Raw genomic sequence first — 27,760 nt, 5'->3', positions numbered from 1 at the left:
AGCACAAATGTGAAATTTGATGAGCTTGCAAAAGATCAAAGTGTTGAGAACACCAAGAAAGTAGAAGAATACAAGAACTTTGTATACTTTTATGAAGGTGTACCTAATAATGGTGAAGTTGCAACTCAGAATGATAATCAACAATAAAATCTAGTATCTGTTGAGTCACAAACAGTGAATTCTGAGTAGCAAACACATTCAAAAGTTGAGCTATAGAATACAGAGAATGTTCATTCAGATTCTAAGAACTATCAATATGAAGGAAATGAAGAAATATCTGATGAAAATACACATGAAGATTTAGATTCTGAAAGGGACAACATGCAAACAAAGAGAGAACCAGTATTGGCAAAGTATGTAAGAAGACATCATCCTACAGATCAAATTATTGGAAACAAAGAGGTAGGACCAATGACAAGGAATAGACTCAAAAGTGAGACATGTCTACTTAGCAAAATGGAACCAAAAATAGTAAGTGATGACATAAAAGATGATGACTAGTACAATGTTATGAAAGAAGAAATAGAACAAATTGAAAAGAACAAGACATGAACCTTAGTCTCAAGACTAGCTGACAAGAATGTAATTGGAACCAAGTGGGTGTTTAGAAACAAGTTAGATGAGAATGGTGAAATCGAAAGGAACAAGGCAAGACTAGTCTATAAAGGGTATGTACAAGAAGAAGGACTAGACTATGGAGAAACTTTTTCTCCAGTTGCCATAATGGAAGGAGTAAGGACCTTACTAGCATATGCAACCTTCAAAGGATTTAAAGTCTATCAAATGGATGTTAAGTCCACATTTCTGAATGGTATACTTGGAGAGGAAGTCTACATAGAGCAACTAGAAGGATTTGTTGATGAAAATAACAAAAACAAGGTATGTAAATTGCATAAGGCTCTATATGGATTAAAGCAAGCCCCTAGAGCTTGGTATGAGAGACTTGACAAGTATCTAGTGCAAATAGGATTTGAAAGAACTGATGATAACAACAACATGTACATCAAATCAGAAGAAGGTAAGGATATCCTTGTATCTGAAATATTTGTGGATGACATAGTTTTTAGAGGAAAGGAAGCACTTTGCAAAAGTTTTGCTAACAAAATGAAACATGAGTTTGAGATGTCTATGTTTTGAGAAATTGAGTTCTTTTTTGGATTGCAAGTACATTAACCAAAACATGGTATATTTATGACACAATCAAACTACATCAAAGAGATACTCAAGACGTTTGGATTGGAAGACTCCAAACTTGTCAGCACACTAATGGAAATAGGACATAAGCTATTCAAAAATGATGAATTAGCTGAAGTCAATCAAACATTATACAGATCCATGATTGGAAAACTAAAATATGTTGTACATAACAGACCAGACATAGCATTAGTAGTTGGAATAGTGGCTAGATTCTCTACTAATCCTAGAGAAAATCATCTCATGGAAATAAAAAGGATAATGAGGTATCACAAAAGAACTGATGATTTTGGCCTATACTACAAAAAGAATGAGAAGTTTGAGCTCAATGCATACACAGATGTAGATTGAGGACGCAACATTGATGATAGGAAAAGCACAAGTGGAGGAGCATTATTCTTAGGTAAAAGGCTAGTTACTTGGACTAGCAAGAAACAAACATGCACATCTCAGTCCACTGTAGAAGCAAAATATGTGGCAGCAGTAGCCAATTGCACAAACATTGTGTGGCTCAAACATTTATTGAAAGGAATGAAAGAAGAGGTAAGAAAACCTGTGATACTATATTATGATAATACAAGTGCTATAAACACATCGAAGAATCTAGTAATGCATGCAAAAACCAAGCATATTGCAATCAAGTATCACTATGTCAGAGAATTGGTGGAAGACAAACAAGTGAAGATGGAGTACATTCACACGAAGGAACAAATTGCAGATATCTTCACCAAAACATTGCCCAAGGATACTTATGAATATCTTAGAGGCAAGTTGGGGGTAATGCCCCTAACTCAAGCAGTCTAAAGCAACAAAGAAGTTTCCCTGCATCAACAGGAGTAGATCCTTGTAATATTAGAAGAATGATGCAGAGGATGACAATAGGAACATAAATTCTAGATCAGTCACAAGCATGGTGACAGAGGGAGAAAACATGAGATGCAAAGCTTATATTTAGCATGTTGAAGATGCTACATCTTTAGCATTTATGTCAAAGAGGGAGATTTATGAGAAGCCAATCAATGAAAGGTAAAGATATGGAGATGTATGAGAATGTATGAAAGGAGAGATGAAAGAGGGAGATTTAGAAGAGATAAGAAATTGATTAACTAGTAGCTATGAAGGAAGGATCAGGAATACAGAGTAAGGATGCAACAGTCAAGAGGAAGAACCAGAGCAAAGGATTCAGTTTGTATCAGAAAAAGAGGAAGATATGTAATGACAAATTTTTTTTCTTTTTGGTATATAATTTTGGTGGTAATTAAGTTGATCAATTGATCGGTTTGGTTTGCCATCAATACCAAAGAGGGAGATTGTTGGAAATGATTGAAAAGATCATGAATGAAGAATAATGGAACTGGTAAAGAATTTTTTCAATCATTTTTTTTTCATTGATGTCAAACTTGCTACTTGCAAGAATGACAATTGCTTAAGTGATCCAAATACTATCAATTAGTTGATTGACAAGGAGGAGGCAATCAATAAGATGTAACTAGTGCACCTAGAGAAAGGTTGATCCTAGAGAAAGGTTGAAGTTATGATGTTGTAATGAAGTATAAGGATCAGCTTAGCCATTGATGAAATAGTGTATTGATGACATACTCTAAGAGGATGGACACATTGAGACACATCAAAGATGTAAGGTTTAACTAAGTCATTTGTAAAGCCTAACTAAGTTCGTTAGAGAAATCCAAGCAAGCTAGTTAGAGCTGAGCAAATTGTTCAAGTGCCAAGTAACTTAGGAAAAGACTTTAGGTGTCGAGCATCATGAAAAAAATGATGTTGAGTTGCTACATTATTTCTTAAGACAAAAGATTCACCAAATTAGTAATGATAACTTTGTTACATTGAATTTTGTGAATTAGTTGGATGATAAGGATGATGAGTAAATGTCATAGAATTTTTTGTAAACCATGCAAACCAATTCAAGGTGAATGCTGATGGATTTATCATGAAGTTTTTGGAAGAAACAATTTGGATAGAAAAAAATATCATTTTCTCAAGATTAAATCAAATTGATGAGCGGGAAATGAAGAACAAAACTTCTTTATAAGGAGTTATAGGTCAAGGATCAAGTGTGCATGTGAGAGGGAGTTGGTCATAAGTGTGGTCATGTGAAGAAGCCAAGAGAAGGCTAGTGTGAAGTGTCAAAAGGAGGACACAGTGAGGAGTAAGCACATAGCAACAAGGCTCTGAGTTGATTAAGTGACCATAGAGTGCATTGGCATAACGAGTAGAAGAACTCAAGGAGACAGATCTTGAAGGCTGGACAAGCTTTCAGCATTGTAAGGAAAAAAATCCAAGCAAAGAAAAGAACTAAAGAGTGATCTTAAATTTGCAAGGATAGAGTTGCAATCTTTATCAGGTCAAAATCATTCTAATACTTTCTGACCATTGTATTAGACATTGAAATCCTACATTGCTATGTTAGCTTAATAGCTAGGTGGATAAGCCTTAGGAAAAGGATAGAAGATCCTCAAAAGAAGGATAAGAGATCCTTAGGAGAAGGATAGGATATCCTTAGAGAGGGATAAATGATTCTTTTGAGAAGGTGACTATAAATCCCATGGACTTAGGTGGGCCTAATAGCTCTATTTAAATCCTTTAACAGGGTGGCATTCTAAGTTGTATGTTCTTAAGTCCTCTAACAGGGCACACTCCTAATAGGGTGTAGAATCCTTTAACAGGGTCACATTTTATAGTGTGTAAAGCCTTTAACAGGGAAAACCATCAGAAGTGGTTGAAATCAATTATGCAGTTATTTTGTGGGTGTCATCCCCACCCCAGTTTTACCTTCTTATTCTTGGAGGGTTTCTGGGTCAATAAAATCCTTTGTGTTATGTGGTGATGCATGTTTACTTTTCATGATTGTTTAATGTTTAACCGCATGCATGATAATTTCAATTATATGTCATTAAGGATTTGACAAGAAAGTAAAAGGGCTAGTACTTCTAATTCACCCCTATTTTATTAAAAAAATTGTATTGGACATTATTGGATCTTGAATAACTGATTTACCCCACTCTTAGTTATTCTAAAGAATTCTAACAAAATTTTCTTTCCTTTTCATTCAAAAATTACTTTTTTGTTCACTCCAACTAGTTCTAGGCCCCACACATGTGAGCTTCCACCTTTTTCTTCAGTGAAATGCTTTTGACATTTGATATGTGAGTGATGTTTATTAAATATACATAAATGAGTCACCACCCACTCAATGTGGGATAAAAAAGATCTATCCTAAAAAATGTGGGGTGGGATAACATGAACATTAGCCCGCCCACGTACACCTATACAATTGACATGCACGAGATAAATTTGAAATGAACAACCCAAATGCTGCAAAAAATCTCCCAATGAATGGTTATAACACAACCGTTGATGAAGGAATCTCTGAAATTTGATGGCTAGCACAAATTTCAATGTATGGTGGAAGAACAACATATAATTTCTCTATTTCATAGGCTACCAAAAAGTACCTTTCTAAAATTTCAAAATGTGATAACATGTAAATTTTCCCACTACCATGTGGCACAAAAAAATTTGTCACAAACTAATTTTCCTATTTCTTAAAGGCAAGAAAATAAACCTTCCAAAATAGAAAAGTTCACTATTTTAGAATGGGCATGAAAGTGCCTTTTCAAAATAGAAAAATGGGAAAATATGCATGTTAACCACTACCAAAAATGCATGTTAAACCATAGTAAAAAATACAATCCATTGAAGGTCTCTTAGATCGGTTATCAATAATGGGCTGAATGGGGGGGAAAATGGCCAGAATAAATTTATCATCATGGGATGCAAGCATATGTTAAATGAAAGGTGTGGAACAACTAAAACACTTCATAGGCCTCAAAATGATAGTATGGTACACATACAATAAAAGTGGTTGTAGGGGCTCAATTTGGATCAGAATTTAGAATGGTACTCAAAATTAGGGTGCTTTTTTTAATCCCAACACCACCTTAGACAAAGGATAAGATCATTGAAGATTCAAAAATATTGTAGAACCACTTTTTAAAAATGGAGCACAAAATAAGGGCTAATAGTGGTTCTATCTAGGGATGACAAATAATCCTTTTTCGCACGAGGGCTCAGAAACTCTAGGAGAATGAGACCACAAACTTGAAAAAAGTACAGAGAGAAATGCACATAGAAAAGAAAACCACACATATTTATAGGGAAAACAACATATATAAAAACCTTAACTACTACTGATGGAAAAGAGGAATACTTCTCAAGAGAAGTACCTTTCCAAGAACTATCCATGAATAGGCAGTTCTAGAATATTTCCACTAAGTTCTTTTAAAATATATGAATCTTCACCCCATGTGGAGTCTATCAAGTATGGGCCAAACCATATGGGGTAAAACTTACCATGTTTACCCTTGTCTTCAATCCTTGCATTCCACATCAGGACTAGATCTTCAGATTCAATATTTTTTTTACAACCTTCTTGTCAAAAAGGTGTTTCATCTATAACTACAAACTTTCATTTTTGGTAGAGGCTTATTTCCTATGTGACATATCATCTGTGATGTCTTCATCATAAACTTTGATGTAATTGTCTAAGTAAATTAAGTTATTTTGAGGCATTCTTTCTTCAATTCCATTCACCACATCAAAAGGGGACACACCTATTACTTTATTGATTGTTACTCTGTTAGCCCAAATAGCTACAGGTAATTTGGAATCTCATAGTTTTTTCTTGCCATCCAAATTTCTCTTAATGATCTTTAACAAACTTTTATTGGTTGATTTAGCTTTCCCATTTCCTTGTGGATGATAGGGAGATTGTGTTGATATTGTATTTCCATATTTATCATAGAATTGTATAAATTCATCTAATTTGAAATACATTGCACTATTTGTTACAATCCTTTCAAGACACCAAAATCTAGTGATTATGTTCCTTAGCAAGAAATTGTTCACAACTTTACTGGTTGCTTTTCTACCCATTTTATGAAATAATCTATTGTTACAAAAATCCATGATTATCTAGTACTAGATTTATTTTCTATTTATCCTATTAAATCCTTTCTCCATTGTTGGAAATTTGCTTGAACTTATATTGGCTTCAACGGGGTATTCCTAGAAAATTTTAGTCTACTAGCAAACCTCTAATAGGGATCACATTTTCTAACTAAAATATGAGCATCCCTAAATAAACTTGGCCACCAAAAGCTAGCTATTATCACCTTATGGGCTATAGTATTGGCCATAGAATGATTGAGCCACATACTCATGAATGCATCTTAGTGAGTATTTTTATTGATTCCTCATAATCAATACATTTCAATAGTACTCCTTCAAAGTTTCTCTACCAAAGCTTTCCATCAAAAATAATATATTTTATTGCTTATAGTTTAGATTTTTTTTCATTTTTAGTTAAATTGGGTGAAGATTCCATATGTTGTAAATAATAAATAACTTTTTTATACCACTCAAAGTCATCCATGTCGCATGTATATGGTTGGTGGTCTTCATCAACAAGATTTATCTGATTGACATCCAAGTTAAATAAAGCCATCAACTTAGCCAATCCCTGTCCTCTCACTAGTTTTTTTAAATTTTAATCTCCATGCTGAATTCTTGGATTATGTTTATCCATCTGCACCTCCTACTAGACACCTCATGTTGGGAAAATGGTGCAGAAGCACCTATGGTAAGATGAAACCCTAACTCTAGTTTTTTGGTTTTTGAATGGTCTAAAAAACCATGGGGCTAATAAGGACTACAAATAAAGTCCCAAGGATTGTTCAAGGGGGTGCAAGTTGATAGTTTTTGATTTAGGAGGTTAGTTTGGTCAATTAAGTCCTAATAGTTGAAAATGGAAAAAGTTGCTCTAAGAATTAAAATGAGGTAAAATTCCATAAAATTGGGCAAGTAGTGTGTCAATACGTCCCTTAGGAATTCTGAGTTCATCCTAGGAGGTTTGGTAACATTCTTTTCAATTTTGGTGTGTCTAGGAGCAAAATTGCAAAAGTTGTCAAAAAGTTGCATTGAGAACTTTGCAATTTTGCAAAATTACTTGACAACTTTTTAGGACATTTTGAAAAAAAAAAAAGAGTTGGCATATTTATGGTTTGAACTATAGACTAGTAAGAACTATGAAGTCTATTTAAGACCTTTCTAACTTAGTTCCAGGGGTTGGACAGTTCGGTGTGTGGACAACACCAGTAAGAGGACAATTTTGAGCATTCTAAGCATAGTTTGGAGTTTTTTGTTGGGTTTTTTGGATTGAATAGTGGACTATTTATAATGAATTAGGATCTTGTCTCCATGTTTTAATATTTTGTGCAATTTTTTTGGTTTCAAGTAAGCATTCAATAAGGTTTAGAAAATTATTTGTTTTTGTTAATCTTGTTGTCCAATTTTGAGTAGCAATCATGAAATGGGCTATAGCTTGAGTGCCCTTATTTGAATCACCATTGTTTGGAGACCAAAAAATAGCCTCTATAAATATTAGAAATATGATTTGTGGAGGTTGTGGAGGGACATTTTTTGTGTTTACAAGCGAGCCTTGGGAAAGCTAGCAAGCTTGGCAAGGTGCAACGAGATGCTTGTAAGGAGTTCTTGCGAAGAACAAATGATTGGAATAGGTCAATAATGAATTGGTAATGTAGGATAAAATTGTGAGGGAATCTATACTTAAAGGAGGAGGCTTGGTATGGATTTTGATTCTTGCAAGAAGGAAAATACTAGTATTGCTTCCAAAACCCTTGAAAATAGGGTTTTTTGAATCTATACAATATGGACATTGTTGGAACCCTAGGCCTACAAAATATTCAAGAGATGCTAATAGTGAATAAAAGTCTAGTATATGCCAAGGTTCCTTGTTAAGTAATTTTTTGAGTTATAGGTATTTCCTTGATTCAAGGAGGGCTAATAGGGGCTCTTAGGGCTATAAGGCCTAACTAGTCAATCTTGTGATTTGGGTGAAAGAACCTTAAAAGAATAGTGCCAAATGATGCGGACTGCATTGAGAACCTCATTAGGAGTGTTCCACCTTGTTTTTGAGGTAGTTGGTTTTCTTGGGAACTTTTGGCATTTCTAGGCCAAAGAAGGCTTTTCGGGTTAACTGGAAGAATGACATTGGAGTGTTGAATTGGTAGATGAGTTTCTTGTGAGAAGGGGATTGTAGAGGAATCCTAGGAAGACCTAGAAGCTCTTAGTTGAAGAAGCTCCCCATAAAAGTGCTATTAGAGCCATAAGATTTGGCTTGTGGTGGAATGATGTATTTCACTAAGTCAAGTGGATCATCCAAGATGGTGATCAATGTAGAGTTGGAAAAGGAAGTGAATGAGCAAAAGAAGCTCTTAGAAGAAAAGCCCAGGGTTCTAGATGAGGCCCTAGAGGAGGTAAAAGACAAGTTGAAAGAGATAGAGGATGTAGCCCAAGCTAAGGAAGATGAAGACTCTGGCAAGGGTAAAGAGAAGGTGAGTTTGGAGGATAAGATCCCTGAAGAAGATCGTCCGCTTGGTGTATAGGAACCATTCCTAAAAGCCCTCAAAGAATTTGGAGGGAAGAGTCTAGAGAATGTGTCTTTAATTCATGGCTAGATAGATGTAGAGGTAGTCTTAGAGTGGCTTGAAAGAATTGAGAACTACTTTGAGTGTGAAGGGACAAAAGAGGCCTAAGAGGTAAGGTTTGCAAAGTCTAGGTTGAAAGGTCAAGCTTTGATATGGTGGAAGAAGCCTATAACTAGTTGGAAAGCTATAGTAGAAAATATCAAAAAAAAATATTTACCAAAGGATTATCATATTCAAATCCATAAGTAGAGGTAGAAGCTTAGGTAGTGATGTGCCTACCTATACTGAGGAGTTTCAGAAGTTGGCACTAAGATTGAGAGTACAAGAAACATAGAGTATCAAGGTTGCAAGGTACTTGAATGGCCTTAAATGGTCCATACAGGATGAGTTGAGTTTGCTTAGCCTCACCACTCTTTAGGGTTATTTTCAAATGGCTAGGAAGCTGGATGAAAAACTAAGGAAGAAAAGTTCTAAGAATAGAGGTAGAGGCAAGGACTTCAGAGGTGGTTCAAGGGGAGGTTTTAGTGGCAAGAGTGCTGAGAAAAGAAAATATGGAGACTCTAAATGGAGTGAGTAGTCCAGTGAGGCCAGTTAGAGAGGAGGCTCTAGCAAAGGTCCACACTTCAGTAACATGAAGTCCTACAACTGTGATAAGCTAGGAAACCCTACTTATAGGTGTTCAAAAAAGGCATCATCTTCTTATGGGGAAAAGCAGATTGACTATATCGAAGAAGAGGACAATCAGAAGGAAGGAGAAGTGGACCTTGATGTGGAGAAAGATGAAAATCTTATGTTGAGGAGAGTATTGGTTAAGGAATTAGTCAAGGATGAACTAAAGCAAAGGAGAGAACTATTTAGAACCACATGCAAGATATTAGGAAACGTATGCAAGGTAATCATAGATTCAAATCTATTGACATTGTCTTGTTGAAGGAGGATGTACAAAATCTTGGTTTGACCAAGATTCCACATGTGTGTCCTTACAAGGTGACTTGGTTAAATAAGGGGTAGAATATCCTAGTGAATGAACAAGTGTGGGTAGACATCATCATTGGAAATTATCAAGATAGGATCTTGTGTGATGTGCTTCCCATGGATGATTTTCACCTTCTGTTGGGAAGACCTTGGCAACATTACAAGGAGGTAGTGCATCATGGGAAGGAAAACATGTATTCCTTTAAGAAAGTTGGTATCACTTATAGAATCCAATCAATAGTGGAAGAAGATAAGGTGGAAAAATATAATACTAAAGCATTGCTCATGAGTGGAAACAAATTCCTTAAGAATGTGAAGGAGAGTGAAGGAGTAGGTTATGTTGTTATGCTAGGAGAAGACAAAAACATCCACACCTATACTTGCAGAAGTGCAAGGGCTATTGGACCAGTTTAAAGACATCATTTGTGATGGAGCACCACCTACCTTACCTACTAAGAGGGCCATAAGTCATCAGATTGACTTCATACTAAGGCCATCACTACCTAAGAAGGCTACACAAAAGATGACTCTAGACCAAAATAAGGAGATTGCAAGGTAGCTTCAAGAATTACTTGATCAAGGGCTAATTAGGAAGAGCATCAATCTATGTTCTATACTAGTGGTCATAGCACCTAAAAAGGGAGGTGAGTGGAGAATGTGTACTAATTCTAGGGAAATTAATAGAATCACAATTAGGTATACATTTCTAATTCCTAGGATACAAGACTTGATGGATTGTCTAGGTGGAGCTAGGTACTTTTCCAAAAGTGACCTTAAAAGTGGGTACTATCAAATTAGGGTGAAAGAAGGGGATGAATGGAAGTCTAAATTTAATACTACTAAGGGTGTTTATGAGAGGTTGGTAATGCCATTTGGCCTTACCAATGCACCAAGTACCTTCATGAGAGTCATGAATGAGGTCTTGAAGGATTACATTGGGGTATTTGTTGTGATATACCTAGGTGACATCCTCATCTTCAATAAGACCAAAAAGGAACATATGAAACACCTAGACCTAGTGTTCAGGAAGCTCCAAGAGGAGAAGATGATAGTAAATTGGGAGAAAAGTGACTTAATGAAAGGGGAACTGGTGTATTTGGAGTTTGTAGTATCCGAAAGAGGTCTTAAGATGGACAAGGACAAGGTAGGGGCTATTTTGAGTTGGCGTACACCTAGATCTACTACTAAGGTTAGGAGTTTTCATGGATTGGCATAATTCTATAGGAAGTTTGTAAGAAGGGTTAGTGAAATATGTGCACTTATGATGGATACAAACAAAAGGGGTATGAAGACTAAATTTGTGTGGACCAAAATTGCTAAATAGAGTTTTGAGAGATTAAAGGAGGAGGTAGAAACCCAACCCATCTTGGTTATACCAAGATTTGAGAAGCCATTTGTGGTGGACTATGATGCTAGTAACATAGTAGTTGGGGTAGTTTTGAGAGAGGAGGGTAGACTAGTGTCATTTCTCAATGAAAGGCTTAATGAAGCTAAGACAATACATTCAACATATGACCTAGAGCTTTATGCACTTGTCCAAGACCTCAAGAAGTTGAGGCACTACTTGTTGACTAAGGAGTTTGTTGTCTTCATAGATAACCAAGCCTTGAGTTTTATTAACTCATAAGAGAAGCTAAGTATAGGACACATCAAATGGATGGAGCTCTTACAGCCCTATACCTTCACTATAAAGCATAAGAAGGGGACAAACAATAAGGTGGTAGATTCCTTGAGTAGGAGGTTGCTGACCGTGTAAGAGGTCAAGTTGTAGAGCATCAGTTTGGATGGTTTGAAAGATCTATATGAGGATGACACTAAATTCTAAGAGGCTTGTAAGATATGTACTAAGTTTTATAATTATTTCCATAGTGATTTTATTGTATATACCCTAAAAAATGGACTATTTTTCAAGGTCCAATAGTTATGCATTCCAAGGGATTTGTGAGGGAGAATCTTATACAAGAAAATCACAATGGGAGCATAAGTGGGCACTTTGGTCTAAACAAGACCTTGGACATTGTGGAAAAGTTCTATTACTAGCATAAAATGTAGAGAGAGATGTTAGGAGGTATGTGGAGCAATGCAACATATGTTAGAAGGAAAAGGGAACTTCATCAAATGTATGACTCTACCAACATCTCCCTATTCCTTACAGACCTTGGGAATGCATCAATATGGACTTTATAGTGGGATTACCAAGGACTAGGATAGGGATGGATGGTGTCCTTATGGTAGTAGACAGGTTTAGTAAGATAAGCCACTTCATACCATGCAAGATTAAACATGATGCAAGTAATGTTTCCAACCTATTCTTCAAGGAGGTGGTTAGGATACATGGCTTGCCAAGGAGAATAGTAGCTACCAGGGATGTTAAGTTTATGGGGAAATTTTTGTAGCCCCTATGGAAGAGGCTTGGTTCAAACCTAACACATAGCTCTATTTACCATCCTCAAATTCATGGTTAGAAAAAGCTGATAAATAGGGTATTGGGCAGCCTATTAGGGTCCCTTACCAAGGAGTATGGACAAAGTTGGGAGCATGTTATTCCCCAAGATGAGTTTGCATACAATGATAACAAGAATAGGACAATAGGGAAGATTCCTTTCCAAGTGGTGTATGGTACTCATCCAAGAGGTATAATGGAGTTGAGGGACCTACATTCACATGACAAGATCAATAGATTAGCTAATGACTTTGTGCAATCAATGAAGGAGGTGCATCACTAGGTGAAGGAAACCCTAATGGAAGCCAATTAAAAGTTGAAGGAGAAGAAAGATAAAGGTAGAAAAGAGGTACAGTTTCAAGTGGTAGATTTGGTGATGGTGTATCTCAACAAGGCTAGGTTACAAAAGGGAATCCCTAGAAAATTGTAGATGAGAAGGATTGGGCCATGTAAGATCCTTGAGAAGTATGCACCTAATGCCTATAAGATAGATCTACCCAAGGACATGTTTCTTTCTCAAATCTTCAATGTGAAAGACCTAGTACCCTATAGAGGTCCCAAGATGGATTTCATAGAGTATCATGAAGAATTGAACAAGGATGCAATAGACATGAAGACGCCTGAAAAGAAAAAGTCATAGGTTGAAAAGATATTAGACTCTAGAGTGAAGATGAGCACAAGAAATAAGGTCTAAAGGGAGCATCCGATAAAATGGATAGATTTTCCTGAGGTTGAGGCAACTTGGATTTCTGAGGGTGACTTCAAAAAGCTTGGTATCAGCACTGAGTTATTATCTCTAGTAGTTTCTTAACTTCTTCATGTAGAGGGAGAATGGTATAGGAGCACCTAGGGTAGGATCAAACCCCAAGTCTATTTTTTTGCTTTGTAGATTGTCTAACCAACCATGGGGTTATAAAGGACTATAAATAAAGTACCAAGGTGTGTTCAAGGGGGTGTTATTTGATAGGTTTTTATTTAAGAGGTTAGCTTGGTCAATTAAGTCTTGATAATTGAAAATGGCAAAAATTGCTCTAGGAAGCAAAATGAGGTAAAATGTCATAAAGGGGGCAAGGATTGTGTCAAAATGGTCCTTAGGTGTTCTAAGTTCATCCTAGGAGGTTTTTTAATATTCTTTCCAATTTTTTGAGAGTTTAGGAGAAAAGTTTTGAAAGTTGTCAAAAGGTTGCATTGACAACTTTGCAATTTTGTAAAATTGATTGACAACTTTTCAGGTAGTTTTGAAAAAAAAAAAAGTTGGGTTAGTTATGTTCTGAATTGTAGTATAGGAGGAATCATGAAGTCTATTTAATACTTTTACAACTTATTTTCAAGGGGTGGACGTTTGGGTGTACGGACAACACCAGTAAGAGGACAATTTTGAGGATTCTGAGCGTAGTTTGGAGTTTTTGGTTGGATTTTTTGGATTAAATAGAGGAATGTTTCTAATAAATTAGAATCTTGCATGAATTTTTTAAATCTATGTGCAATTATTTTGGTTTCAAGTAAGCATTCAATAAGGTTTAGAAAATTATTTTTTTTTGTTAATCTTGTTGTCTAGTTTTGAGTAGCAATCATGAAATGGGCTATAGATTGAGTGCCCTTTCTCGAATGACCATGGACCTTGGAGACAAAGAAATATCCTATTAAAATATTATAAATATGGTCTATGGAGGTTGTGGAAGGCCATTTTCTATGTTTACAAGTGAGACCTAGGCAAGCTAGCAAGCTTGGCATGGTGCAAGGAGATGTTTCTAAGGAGTTCTTGTGAAGAAAAGATGATTGGCATAGGTCAATATTGAATTTTTAAGGTAGGAGAAATGTGTGAGGGAAGATAGGATAAAAAAAGGAGTCTAGGTATGGAGTTTTATTCTTGCAAGAAGGAAAACACTAGCCTTTTTTTCACAACCATTGAAAATAGGGTCTTTTGAATTTTTACGATATGGACATTGCCGAAACCTTAGACCTATAAAATATTCAAGAGATGATAATAGGGAATAAAAGTATAGCATAAATCAAGGTTCCTTGTTAAGGAATTTTTTGAGTTATAGCCCTTTCCTTGATTTTAGGAGGGCTAATAGGGGCTCTTAGGGCTACAAGGCCTAACTAGTCAATCTTGTGATTTGGGTGAAAGAACCTTAAAAGAATGGTGTAGAACGATGAGGAGTGCATTGAAAACATCATTAGGAGTGTTCCACCTTGAATTTAAGGTACTTGGTGTTCTTGGGAAGTTTTGTCATTTCTAGGCCAAAGAAGGCATTTAAGGTGAATTGGGAGAACGTCATTGGAGTTTTGAATTGGTGGGTGAATTTATTGTGAGAAGGTGATTGTAGAGGAATCTTTTGAGTTAGGGTTAGGAGAGAAGACACTATAGTGGGATAGTAGTAGCTTGGAAAGAGCTAGAAGCTCGTGATTGAAGACCCTCCCCATCAAAGGGGTATTAGAGCCATAAGATTTGGCTTGTGGTGGCATGTTGTATTCCACTGAGTCAAGTGGATCTTCCAATATGGTGACCAATGAAAAGTGGGAAAATGAAGTAGATGAGCAAAAAAATATCCTTTACAAGAGGAGTACTGATAAAATGCTATGATAGTAGCACCTAAAATCTTTGACAACTTTTACGAGAGCATAAGCTTGTTTTTCATTGAGATCATACTTATGTTTTGTAGGTTGGAGTAACTTGTAGAAAAAAATTCATTTTTGAAAACCCTCTTCATTCTTCTAGAGAAAAAATGTTGCAATGGTGTAAAAGGAAGCAGAGAAAAGATGTGCATTGGTTTTGTATAATCATGTTTTCTAAGCATTGGGGCATTCTAAGCATTGGAGCATTCTTTATTGCATCCTTTATTTCTTGGAAATAAATTCACGGTTCACCTTCCTATTTGATCTATACCCCTTTCTTAAGCATTTTAGATATGGTTGTATTAATCTCAGCAAATTTGGTTAAAAATCTTGTAAAGAAATTCACATGGTCAAAGAAAGATTGTATACCTTTGACATGTTTTGGCTTGGGGATTTTATCTATGGCTGTAACCCTCTTTGGGTAAATCTTGACTCCAACTTTAGGCACTATATGGTCTAGCAACTTCCCCTCTCTAATGAAAATGCACATTTCCTTGGGTTCAAGGAAACTCCATACTCCAAATCCTTTAAATATATTTGTTCTAAATTCCAGCAATGATATCTTCTTTCTTGGAGTAGGCTGTCAGATCATCTTAGTAAACAAACATGAATTTATCTATATATTCTATAGAGGAAACATCCATGGCTCTTTGGAAGTTAGCCCCTACATTGATTAAGACAAAGGGAATTTAAACATATACATATGTTCCCCATTCAAAAATACACATATGTTCCGCATGAAGTAGTCAAATTGGTTTTGAGCTTTTCCTTTTCATTAACCAACACTTGGTTATAACCATAGAATCCATCCATCATAAACATCAAATTAGAACTAGTAACCTATTCTAGCATAGCTTCCATATTGGGTAGACTAGCTTCCATATTGGGTAGACCATAATTCTCTTTCAAAGAGGCAATATTGAGATTTCTAAAGGTTACACATAGCCTAATATCACCATTCTATTGGAATTAACATGTGGGAAGTATACTTAATCTGATATTGTTGATTTTAGATCCTTATTCAATTAATCTCGATCCTCTCTGATCCATTATGAAATTGTTGTAACCTTAATCCCCTATTCTACTAACTAATTCTGCAATGTTGTCCTTCTTCTAAGTTACCTTCAACCTGATCAATTCACCCCTTTTACTTCCTTCAAATCTTTGCTAGCATTACCCCCTTGCATGCATTCTCGCTTACACTCTAAAAATTATGTGGCTCTGTCTCCCTTTAAAAATATTTTGTGACTTAGGGTTAGGTATGAATCTATGATCTAGATTCATTCAACTTTCTCGCTCAATTCCTTCCATTTTTCTCATGGGTTGCATGTAGATCGCATAGGGAATCCAAATAGACTCAATCTTATATTTAAAGCTTTGAGATCTATCCATATGTCAGTTCAAAAATGATTTACATCTTAGTTTGTGAAGGTACAAACTCTTATGTTTATTCTATGTTTCCTAGCACTTGTTGATTATTGATGTTCGACACTAACTGGAATTCTATTTGGGTCAGCACCTGAACATACTCAACATCTATTGTTCACTCAGCACTTGAAACTTGCTTGGCTCTATCTATCTGCTTGACACCTATTGTTTACTCAACACATGAGTGACTCAACACTCATTGCAACTCAACATCTATATTATGCTTGGCATGAACTTAGAAAATTTCTTATGTGTGTTGACACTCAATTGTCAAAACCAATCTAAGATAAACAATCTCCCCCTTTGACATGAGTGGCAAAAACACTTAACTATACATGATGAATCTATTCTCCTTGAGTATAGTATACATTTTGTTTGGCATATATACAAGACTTCAAAATTTGTTCAAAATTTTGTAAAGAACTATACACCTCAAAAATTTATAACTCCCCCTGAGTTAATGTTCCTTTTCTGTATCCAAAATCTCTCTAAGTAGAGTGATTTGTCTATGTTGATATTCCTTGTCTATATTCTAAATTTTGATATTCGTTATCTAATGTGTCTTCTTATGCCCTATTTCTTTCTATTTTCTCTCCCCCTTTCTATTCTCTATTTGTTTTGTAACTCCCTCTTTCATTTTGGCTCCCCCTTTCACATTTCTCCCCTTGTAGATTAAGTCTGCTTCCGGCCTTTTGATTTAGATTTATCTCCCCCCCCCCTTTTTTTTTAACAATTTCTCCTCCTTTTTGACACTTATGTTAAAGGATCTATACATCAGCTGAGTATTTTTCCAAGAATTTCTTATTTACTTCCATCATAATTCTCAGAGCAGCATCCTAGTTTTGTATTGCAACTTCTAGGGATTTGATTTGTATTGTTGTCTTAGCAGCAAGGTGAACTAAGCCATCTAGTGTTGAAAGATTAGGATATTTCTTCAATACATTCTCTATTTAGGCTAGTTCCTTTTGTAGAATCTCCATGTGAGGGGTTAGGGTAGCTTGTATTTGAACTAATTTGGCTCTAGTTAGCCTCTTATGCTATCAATATAGCTAGTTCCTTCTTTGTGTGAAGCATTGTATGAAAGTGCTTCTCACTTTGAGCTAGATCTTTTGGCAATTGTATGCCTGATACTTTCAAATTTCTTTCCAAGCTCATTATTTTTTGGCTGGTTTCTTGTGTGAAGATTGAAGGATCACACAATTTTGTGTACAATGAGAATATATTCTCAAGTACTATCTTCACCTTTTCATTTTTCTTTCTCTACCTACGATAGTGTTATTTCACTAGATATTTTCTCATTCACCTTTCCTTGAAACTTCTTCTTTGACCATTCCATGAGTTTTACATTTGTCTCATAGTCTTCATTGGTCACTTGTTCAAAAATTTATAACAGTTGTTCCAATATTGGCTTGGTTTCAATAGGTGCCTGCAAGCTGAATGCATCTAGAAAGTTGTTTTTAATTTCAATTAGTCCTTGCATTTTCTTGTACTCTTTTCTAGGTATCTCTTGGCTTTCCTAAATTATTTCCAATGCTTCCTACATCTCATTGATCTGGTCTATGTTCATGGTTGCATAGTCATACTTTGGAATGACTATTTCTTCATCTAATGTAGTCTCCATAGTGAGGTACCTTTGCACCATTTGTGGAGCTCAAGCATGGTGTTGAAATTTGGAGTGGCATTGCTCCAGTGCTCAACTTCTGAGGCATTCTTGTAGGAGTCCCAATAGTTGGTAGATTTACCAAAGTTTGAATTGCTTCTTTCTCCTTTTCCTTTGGAATCTCATTCTCCTCCTTTGTTCTTCCTTGATCAATCATCAATATTTGTGGTGGTACACCTTGTACTTGTGTAGTAGGAATAGAAGTATTTGTCTGTCATGTTTGTTCCTTTGTTGGCTCCTTAACAGTTGTAGAAACTTTAACTATGGTATCAAATTTAGTTGATGTATCATGTCATGCTTTCTTTTGAGGTTGTCCACTTGTAGTTATAGGGATGGTAGGGGATGTTTCTTGTGTAGCCACTTTCTCCCTAGTTAAGTCAACTACTAGTTTCTACAACTCATCTATACTAACCAATACTGGATTGTCACACAACTTTGCTTACAAAGTTGATTGGTCAAGGATCTTCTTTAGATCCTCTATAGTGAGTGGGTTTATGTTTTGAATTGTGCTATTAGGAACATCCTTCACTTTGATTGTTTATGCAGGTGTGTTGTTGTCTTGTGGAGAGCTTGGTGGTGGCAATTGTGTGTCTTGCACACTCTAATCTGTTTGATGATCCTTAGTAGTTGCCATATTATCTTCTTTTTGTGTTCCCTCCTCCACTGTGTCATTTTCCTTTTCCTTCTCACCTTCTCCTTCCTTATCATTGTCTTCCTCTTCTCCATTATTTCTTCCCTCAAAGGGATCTTCTTCTCCTTCTTTAATAGTAGTTACTCCATATATTAGCTTCCACATTTGAGTGGACTTTTTGACAACATCTTCAATCTTATTTTGGAGAATGCTAAAGGCTCTATATTTAGGTGAAAATTTGCTACCATGCTTCTTGTTAGCCTTGGTTATTTTTCCTTTAGTAAGCTCTAGCATTACTCGAGCCAATGTAGACTCTCTTATTTCCTTTTCCATGTTGAGGCAATAATGCCATTTATTTTCAACAATAGAATATAGATCTTTAGGCATTGAATTATGAAGTTCAAGTGGGGTGTTCTTGAACTTAGCTATCATGTCATACACTGACTCCTCAATTTTATTATGATCTTCCCTACTTAATTTATTGAAATTAAAAATTTTCAAGCCAGTCAAGTCTACATTATCCCTAATATTTTCACAAATGTTATAACTATTGGACTTGGGTGCATGACTTACCACTGTAAATAGGATGTTTTCATCTGATTCAGTCCTTTCCTCTTTAAATTTAGGTGGTGCAACATATTTCTTTCTTATCTTCTATTGCACTGGACTTGGATGCTCAACAGGTTTCTTCTTCTCTTTTGTTTGTTCTTTTTCCTTTTGGGTGGTAGCCCTTGTAGTTGCTCTTGTAGCTAGACTAGTAGGCTTGGTAGGGCTTGGCTTTGCAATCTTTTTGCCCTTGAGCTGAACTATAGGCAATTTCTAAGCTTTTTTCTTCTTAGGCTCTGGCTTAGTTGGTGCTACCTCAACTTGTTCCTCCTTGGCACCTTCTTCTTCTTCAACATCTTCTCCCATGCCTTGTGTGAAGGAAAGTGGCTCCTGCCCGTGTTCTTCTTCTTCTTTATCTTCATCATCGTCATCTTCTTCTTCTATAGTCCCTTCTTCAAATTTGGTCTTAAGTTTCTTGACCAATTTTTCCCTTTTCTTTAGAGTTGAGGCATTTTTCAACTCCATTTCCACCTTAGATTTCACAACATTATAAGTGCCAAAAGGTTTTGCACTTTTATCAATTTCTTTTGTAAGAAATGCTATGATTAATGTTGATGCCTCATCAATGTTTATCTCATATCCTAATGGCCTTATCCATCTAACTCCTATTACTTCTACTTGGATATAAGTACAATCAATATCAACTAAGAAACATATATCATTGATGTGTTGCTCTACTAGGGAGACTGGAATCCTTAGTCTTTGTTTCATGGACTTCTTAAAGTCCTAAAAATAGCTTGTCATGATGGTTTCAAAATTAGCTCCCATCTGCTCTATGTACTCATTTATTTGCACAGCTATAGACCTATTTTTCTTCTGTCCTATCTTACCAAAAGAAGGAAATTTATTCTAAACATAGAAAAAGATACATATCAAAATTGATCCAAATTTACTCTGAGCACTTTTTGATCTCCTTATTGCTCCCAAATTCTCTATAATTTGTTGTAGTTGCAGTTTTGCTAGATCATATGTATGATCCTTCTTAACCATTTTGTAACCAACATCAACTACAATGTATGGCACACTATTCAGTTGGTTTGACTAGTATAATTTGTGAGATATGACCCTCACTACAAATTCTAGAAGTGGATCTTTGATTGTATCAATAGTCGTGCCCCTTTTGTTCCATTTTGCCCCTGTATTCTTCCCAATGGCTTCTTTTGAGTCACTTATTAGGGTCTTTATTCATTATAGGGTTGGATATCTTGTCACCCTATGTATGATTCTCTTTGACAACTTTATGGGTCCTCCTTCTAACCATAAACATCCATCATGGACTCTTCTGAACATAATTTTTATCCATTTAGTCTTGAAGATGGTGGGAAAATCTAGGGCACGAGTTAAGCCCTTTCTCTCAATAATGTTAAATTCTTCTTTCAATACCTCATTCTCACATAGTTTTTCATAGGCCTAACAAATTTCCATATCTCCTATTGCTCTAGCCTTGCAATTATAACATTTTCTAACATCCTAGACCATTATGACTTTAGGTGGAATAATGGATAACGCACCAGTAGGGTCATTCTTGTATGCAACTGTAGGTATTGGCCTAACATGTGGTTGCTTGACTTCATTACTCACCAACTAAACTTCAAAGGGTTCCTTGTCCTTAGGATTCCTAGAGCTAGAGGCCATTTTTTGTAAGCTAGGGTTTGAAAATATAAAATTTTGAAACTGTGAAGCTCAGCTCATGAGAAATACCTTTGAATTGATGAAATGAGGTTTGATTTCTATTGTGTTAGAGTAAATAATTATTTATTAATTAATTATTCTTTTACTTAATTTTACTTAGGTAAATGCATTTATTTAATAGTTGTAATTCATGAGTTGTTGATAGCACAAGAGTTTGTTCCTATCTAGTCATACTTATCCTCTCACCTTGATTGAGGATATTCCACCTTTTGTGGATGTATGCTTAGTTGTCAACCTTATCTTCTAGCTCTTTCCAACTTGTTCTACAACCTTCCTTGAGGCCTTTATATTTGGTCTCTCTCATTGTAAAATCATATCATTCACATAGCAATCTCATTTTCCTATTGTAAAATATTTTCTCTTGCTTTGTTGAATTGCTTCAAGCTCTTGCTCCTTCTTCTTTGGTTTCTCTTCAGCAAGCTATTTTCTTGCAAGTGATCTTGGTACACTATGAAGTTCCCATTCATCAACTTCTAAAGGAATCTATGCAAAAGCTTCAATCTCTAGTCACCAATCACTTATGTACTTTGCTCACTCTTGTTCTATGTTCATAATGATGAAAAATGATCAAGAAATCAACCTTGTACCTTACAATACATAACATTTAATGCTTAGTGCATATACAATTGTATGCTTAGCTCCTTATGCTATTTCTACTTTACTAGGCATTAATACAAATTCCACTTCACTTAGTAGCTATAGGAATTTCCCTTACTCGGGTTCAATAGGAATTTCATTTTACTTGGTAGCAACTACACACTCAGCTCCAACTAGCTTTGGCTAGTACCTCGACACATACTAGGATTTCACTTGGCATTTGAAGGAAACTTTCCTTACTTAGCAAGAATGTGAAAATCTTTGAAGATTTAAACTTGAATCTTTATTAATGCTAATCTATCCTTTTCAATACTAATTTATTCTAGGAACTAATGTATGATAAAGCATTTAAATATTAGTCCCACATACCTTCTCTTGCTTAGTTGTATGAAGTATGACCACTTGAACCTTTAGGTGAAGTGATCCCCTCCATTTGGTGAGCTACTTCCATCTTTTCTTTTCCATTTCTTATTCATCTCTCCTCTAATGTGCTCAACATCTACCTTGCCTTTTCCTTTCTTTGACTCTGACTTGGGTGCCTTTATCCTTGTTGGGTAGTGCTTGTTGATATGACCAGTCTTCAAACAACAAAAGCATGTAGTTTGACTTAACCATTTGTTGTAGCTTCCATTAAAATATGTTTTTATGCAATTCTTAGGGATATGTCCATACTCTTGACAATAATGATAGCTATGTCTTGTATTGTAGTCCTAATTGTAGGAATTATCATGATTTCTTCCCTTATTTGATGACCATGTGGCCTTGAATTTGCACTCAAAGGTGTTTTGTCCAAACTTTTTACAATTGTAGCAGTGTCTTTCAAATTTTAGTGCATGCATGGTTCTAGTTCTATAGTCGTGTACCTGATGACCTTGTTTGTTGCACTTGTAACAATGGATCATGTTTCTTGACTTGGCATTCTAACTAGCATTCTTGCTCTTGCAAACATTAGTTGTATGTCCTTTCTTTCCATGATGATGATAAGTAGGTTTGGAGTTTTTACCTTTATCATTTCTTTGTTCAGCAATCTGGATGACTCTCCTTCTTCAGTGCTTGTATAGCCCACTCCTAATGTGTCTTTGTTGGATCTAGGGGATTTTAGTAATTGTTCAAAGTACTTGATAGCTTCATTTGGCTTGTTGAAACTTTTAGCAAACTCCTCTCTTTTTAGGTCATTCATTAGTTTCTCATCTTGTAGCTTCAATGTAGTTATCTTAATGTCCTTGACATTCAACTCGTGATGGGCATTCATCATTTGGCTTAGGGTGTCCAACTACATGTTTGAGACTCTAGAAAACTCTGCTAATTTTTCTTCCAATCTGTTTGACAAGATTCTTTTGTCTTCTTCAATAATGGCCTTGTCCTCTATAGCTTTCTTCTTTTGTTTAGTCACTTCACATAGCAGTATTGCTTGTGATTCTTACTCCAACTTGAGGTTTCTGCTCTCTTTAGCTTGTGCTCTATTCGTGTCCATGAGATCTACAATTGCTGCATCAAATTCACAAGAGTTACCATCAACAAATAAATTTGTGGTGTTAATCTCCTTGTATTGAGTGTCATTTTCTACTATGGAAATCTCTTTCCTTCTCTTTAGCAAACTCCTCAAGGCATCTCTGGCTTCATCCATTTGTTGCAGTAAGAGGTGTATTTCAATCTCTTGATTCTCAATGGTCTTTCCCAACTTGTAGATTTCCATCTCAAGATCATTTCTCCAAGTTGTAAGGCTTCTCCTGATGAGAACTCAACTCTGATACCAATTGTTGGAATTAACAAGTAGGAAATATACTTAATTTGATATTGCTAATTTCAGATCCTTATTCAATTCATCTCAATCCTCTCTAATCGGATATGAAATTGCTGAAACCTTGATCCTCTATTCTGCTAATGGATTCTGCAATGTTGTCCTTCTTCTAAGTTACCTTCAACCTAATCAATTCACCCCTTTTACCTCCTTCAAATATTTTCTAGCATTACCTCCTTGCATGCATTCTCTCTTGCACTCTACAAATTATGTGGCTTCATCTCCCTTTAAAAAGATTTTGTGACTTAGGGTTAGGTATTAATCTACAATTGAGAATCATTTAACTTTCTTGCTCAATTCCTTCCATTTTTCTCATTGCTTGCATGTAGATCGCATAGGGAATCCGAATAGATACGATCTTATCTTTAAAGCTTTGAGATCTATCCATATGTCAACTCAAAAATGCTTTACATCTTAGTTTGTGAAGGCACAAACTCTTATATTGATTATGTCTTGCTTGGCACTTGCTGATTACTTATGCTTGACACTAACTAGAATTTTGTCTGGCTCAACACCTAAACATGCTCAGCATCTATTGTTCACTCGGCACTTGAAACTTGCTCGGCTCTATCTATATGCTCAAAACCTATTGTTTACTCAACATATGAGTGACTCAGCCCTCATTGCAACTTAGTATCTATATTATACTTAGCATAAACTTAGAAAATTTCTTAAGTGTGTTGACACTTAATTGTCAAAACCAATTTGAGACCAAAACATTCTTCTTCTTAACTAGAACTAAATTAGATACCCATGAGGAATTTCTTATAGGATTAATAATACTCCATCCCTAAGCTTCCTTAACTCCTATATTTTTGGAGCTAATGTGGGATTGACAGATCTTTTCCTTTATCTAAAGGTTTGACATTCTCCATTAATGGGATAACATGCTAGAACAAGTCCTCCCTATAAGCCTTAAGATCATCATATGATGATACAAAAAATATCTAAAATATCTTAATATATCAACTAAGGATTTTGTTATAGTAGAAGAGAGAGTTTTACCTATATACACCTTGTTGGGAAACTCACTTGTTCCAAGGTTGAATTCTTCAAGTTCTTGTGGTTTCTTGTCTTTGACTTCTAAGTGAACCCTATCATGATTATCAAAAATACTTTCTAGCACTACTAACCCTTTGGGATCTTTATTTATTATAAAATACAATATTTTTTGACCAAAAGTAGTGTCCTTTCCATCTATGCTCTCAACCAGTGTGCTAAAGTCTAACTCTTGACCATGGTATTTTTCTTCATTCAAAAGAAAATTCAAAATATCTTTGTCATCTTCAAATACCTACCAATTCTCTATATTATCAAGAACTAAAGGCCCCAGTAATCTTGGAGACCCCAGCAAAAGATATGTCATCATGCTTAAGGGCTACATTAGCTAGCAAATCATCCATTTTATTATTACTCATATCCATCCAAGTGATTCCAAAACCATCAAATGCTTCAATATCATCCCAAACAACATTCCTATACTATTTTAGTCTCTTTTTCTTGGATGCATATGTCTCCTGAATTTGAGACACTACTAACTCAGAATCACCAATAACATGCAACTTTTTAATGCTATGACTTGTAACTACTTTTAATGCAAGTAAAAGTGCTTCATATTCTACTATATTGTTTGTTCAAGTGAAATTTAGCATAAATGAGTATCTAAATGTGCTCTTCTCTAGAGAGATAAAAACTACTCTAGTCCTTGACCCTTTGTTGGAACTAGCTCCATCAAAATACATTGTGTAGAGATTTTGTGAATCTATGCGTCTTGTTGCTTCTTATAAAATCAATGGGACTATATTTTCAGCTTCTAGAATAGTAATTTCAGCCTTGAAAGGATTTAATATTTTATCCAGAAAACATGTAGAATCAATATCAATGCTATCTTCAATCATATGGATAACCCTTGGTTTCTTATTAACCTTGATAGCTTTGTTATTTATACAAAAAGTGGAAAAAGATAAGTCACATTGTAAGCTTCCTCCCATTGCAGAACTCCACTTTCTTAAGAGTAACATTCCATACAGAGGGAAAATATCAACTACTATGACACTCATGGTTAGGTCAATATATTCATAAGAAGCTAACCTATATGGTAGTGCATTTCTTGTACCTATAACAAGGACTTCCCTTGCATCCATGGCTTGACATCTACCTTGTTTAGTAGCTAATTTTAGGCTAAGGGATTCCATGATCTTAAAAGATATGACAGTATTAGAGGCTCCTAAATCAATCATGAAATTCTTCAAGATTTTTCCATTTATAATCAAGCTAAGGAAAAAGGGGTCAATATTATCTATATATGTTGTAGATGAACTATCCAAATACATTTGGGGTATTTAGGATATGAATCCTTTATCTTCCTCTTCTTTTACTACAACTTGTACCTCCTTCCCTAATGATGACTCTATTTTGATATCAATACTATTCTTAATTCCCTCTAACCAATAAAGGAATTTAGTTTTATGTTCCTCTATCCTAAACATTTTAGATAAAGGGACCTTGACAATAATTTTTGATAACATAGACATCATATCAAGGAGGTAATATGAAAGAGGTTTGTATAAAATACCTTTAGTTGTTTGTACTTGAACAATAGGATCCTCAACTTCTCTAACAACATCAAGGTTTAACTTCCTTTCTTCTATATTTATCTTGACTACTTCCACACCCTAACTTTTCACCTTCTTCTTGGGTTCCCACTTCTTAGCTTTACTGTCCTTGATTTGGACAACTATTTAATCCTCTATTTTGTTTCCATCATTCATCTTGTGGGTTAAATCCTTAATGAAGATTTCTAATTACTTCCCAATAGTATTATTTACTATCCTATTACTCATATTATAGGTACTATGAACTTGAGCCACCATCTCAGCAGTTATTCTATAAATTTCTTCCTTGGAAGGTTTTCTAAGGTTCATATGTTGAACATCTAAAATCATGATGCATATCTTATCATCAACCTCTGATTTTTTTAATAATGTTATAGTTGGTACATTTCTCACTAAAACTCATATAAATTTCAAATTCTTCACAATTACCACATAAATTAATAATGTTGCAAGACACATCATCGTGATTCTTTTCTTCCTTAACCTCTTCAACCTATGTCTTTTGATATGTAGAGAAAGACTGAGCAATTTGACAATGATCAAGGAAATGAGGATATTGACAAATAATATGCCAAGGAATCTCTTCCATCACATTTATATAATCTCTCTACAATGGATTTGGTGTATTCTTTTCCTTTAGGCCTTATATAGGATTAGCAATGGGCTTTTCATTTTTCTATTGTGTGTTGTAGGGGTAGTTCTACAATCTAGTTTATCTATTATAATTATTATTGAACTATGGATTTTTTACTAGTATTGGGCTTATTTGCATGGTTTACTGGAGGATTCAAATTCTTACATAGATTCAAGACCTACTCCATTTGTTCATCCTTGTGATTTTTGGTTGTAATAGGCTTATCGCCTTCTTTCCTATTTCCCCTAGGATTGAATAGCTTAGGACCATCTTTTCTTGGAAGTTTTTCAAAGGCTCTCCTATTATTTTCAATGGTAATGGCTATCTTGAGACCATTGTTTAGTGTCCTAGGATCTTTGTCTCTCAGAATATAGGCCATCTTACTATCAAAAGAATTGAAATAGGCAGTGATACATACATTCTCAACTAATCACATAACTTGGAATAAGTTGAACATTCCTTTTTGGAATCTCACATTAAAATCAAATACAAATTCATTTTGATTTATCCTAATATTATTAAACTCATTTAGCATGAAGCTTGCATTAGTATTATTACATACTTCTCCTTGAAAAGCTTCTCTAGATCATTCCAAGAACTAATGCTACCATCAAAAACTCTCCTAAACTAGTCTCTAACATCTTCTATAAGTGAATGTACAAATAGCTTAATGAAAATATCTCCACATTCTACTTCGTAATCACTCAACATGTCAGTGATTTTTCTAAGATATTCTTCACCAATAATGACATTGTTTCTTGAGTACTTTGTGACTTTACCTCTTAAGTCATTGGGAATAGGATGAGGAAAACTAGGGATACCTATTAAGGACATCTATTTGTATATTTCCATATAGATGGGCCTTTTCAAAAATACTAAGATATTTGAAGTTCTAGGTCTAGCCCCTTGGGTTTGAGAAGGAATTTTGCATTGTTGGGTTACAACTAATTGACTACTTGTAGTGGAAGAGGAAGCTGTTATTGATTGGAAAAAATCTTGGCTATTCATCACAAGTCCAAAAGTGGGGATAGAAGGTATAGATTGTGAATTCTATTTTTGCCAAGTTGTTAGGTCAAAAGTGGATTTAAGGAAATGAATTTTCCTCCTTATTTCCACTACTTTAGCCTCATTTTCAACTTTCTCCAATTAGTTTGCAAGATCTTCTCCTCCTTTTTCTCTCTCTCCAACTCTAGATTAATTTTATAAATAATAATATTTTTTGGAGGAGCATGAGGTTCATTTCTTGGCAATCCTACAACCTTTTTCTTTCATTTACCAAGATTCTTAATGGTAAGATCTATTACATTTTCTTCAATGGGTTTGTAGGGTTGGACTTGAG

This window comes from Cupressus sempervirens, chromosome 3 (assembly GCF_028749045.1).
Source record: "Cupressus sempervirens isolate cs-2001-9-10 chromosome 3, ASM2874904v1, whole genome shotgun sequence".
Lineage (NCBI taxonomy): Eukaryota > Viridiplantae > Streptophyta > Pinopsida > Cupressales > Cupressaceae > Cupressus > Cupressus sempervirens.
This window is presented reverse-complemented; position numbering follows the sequence as displayed.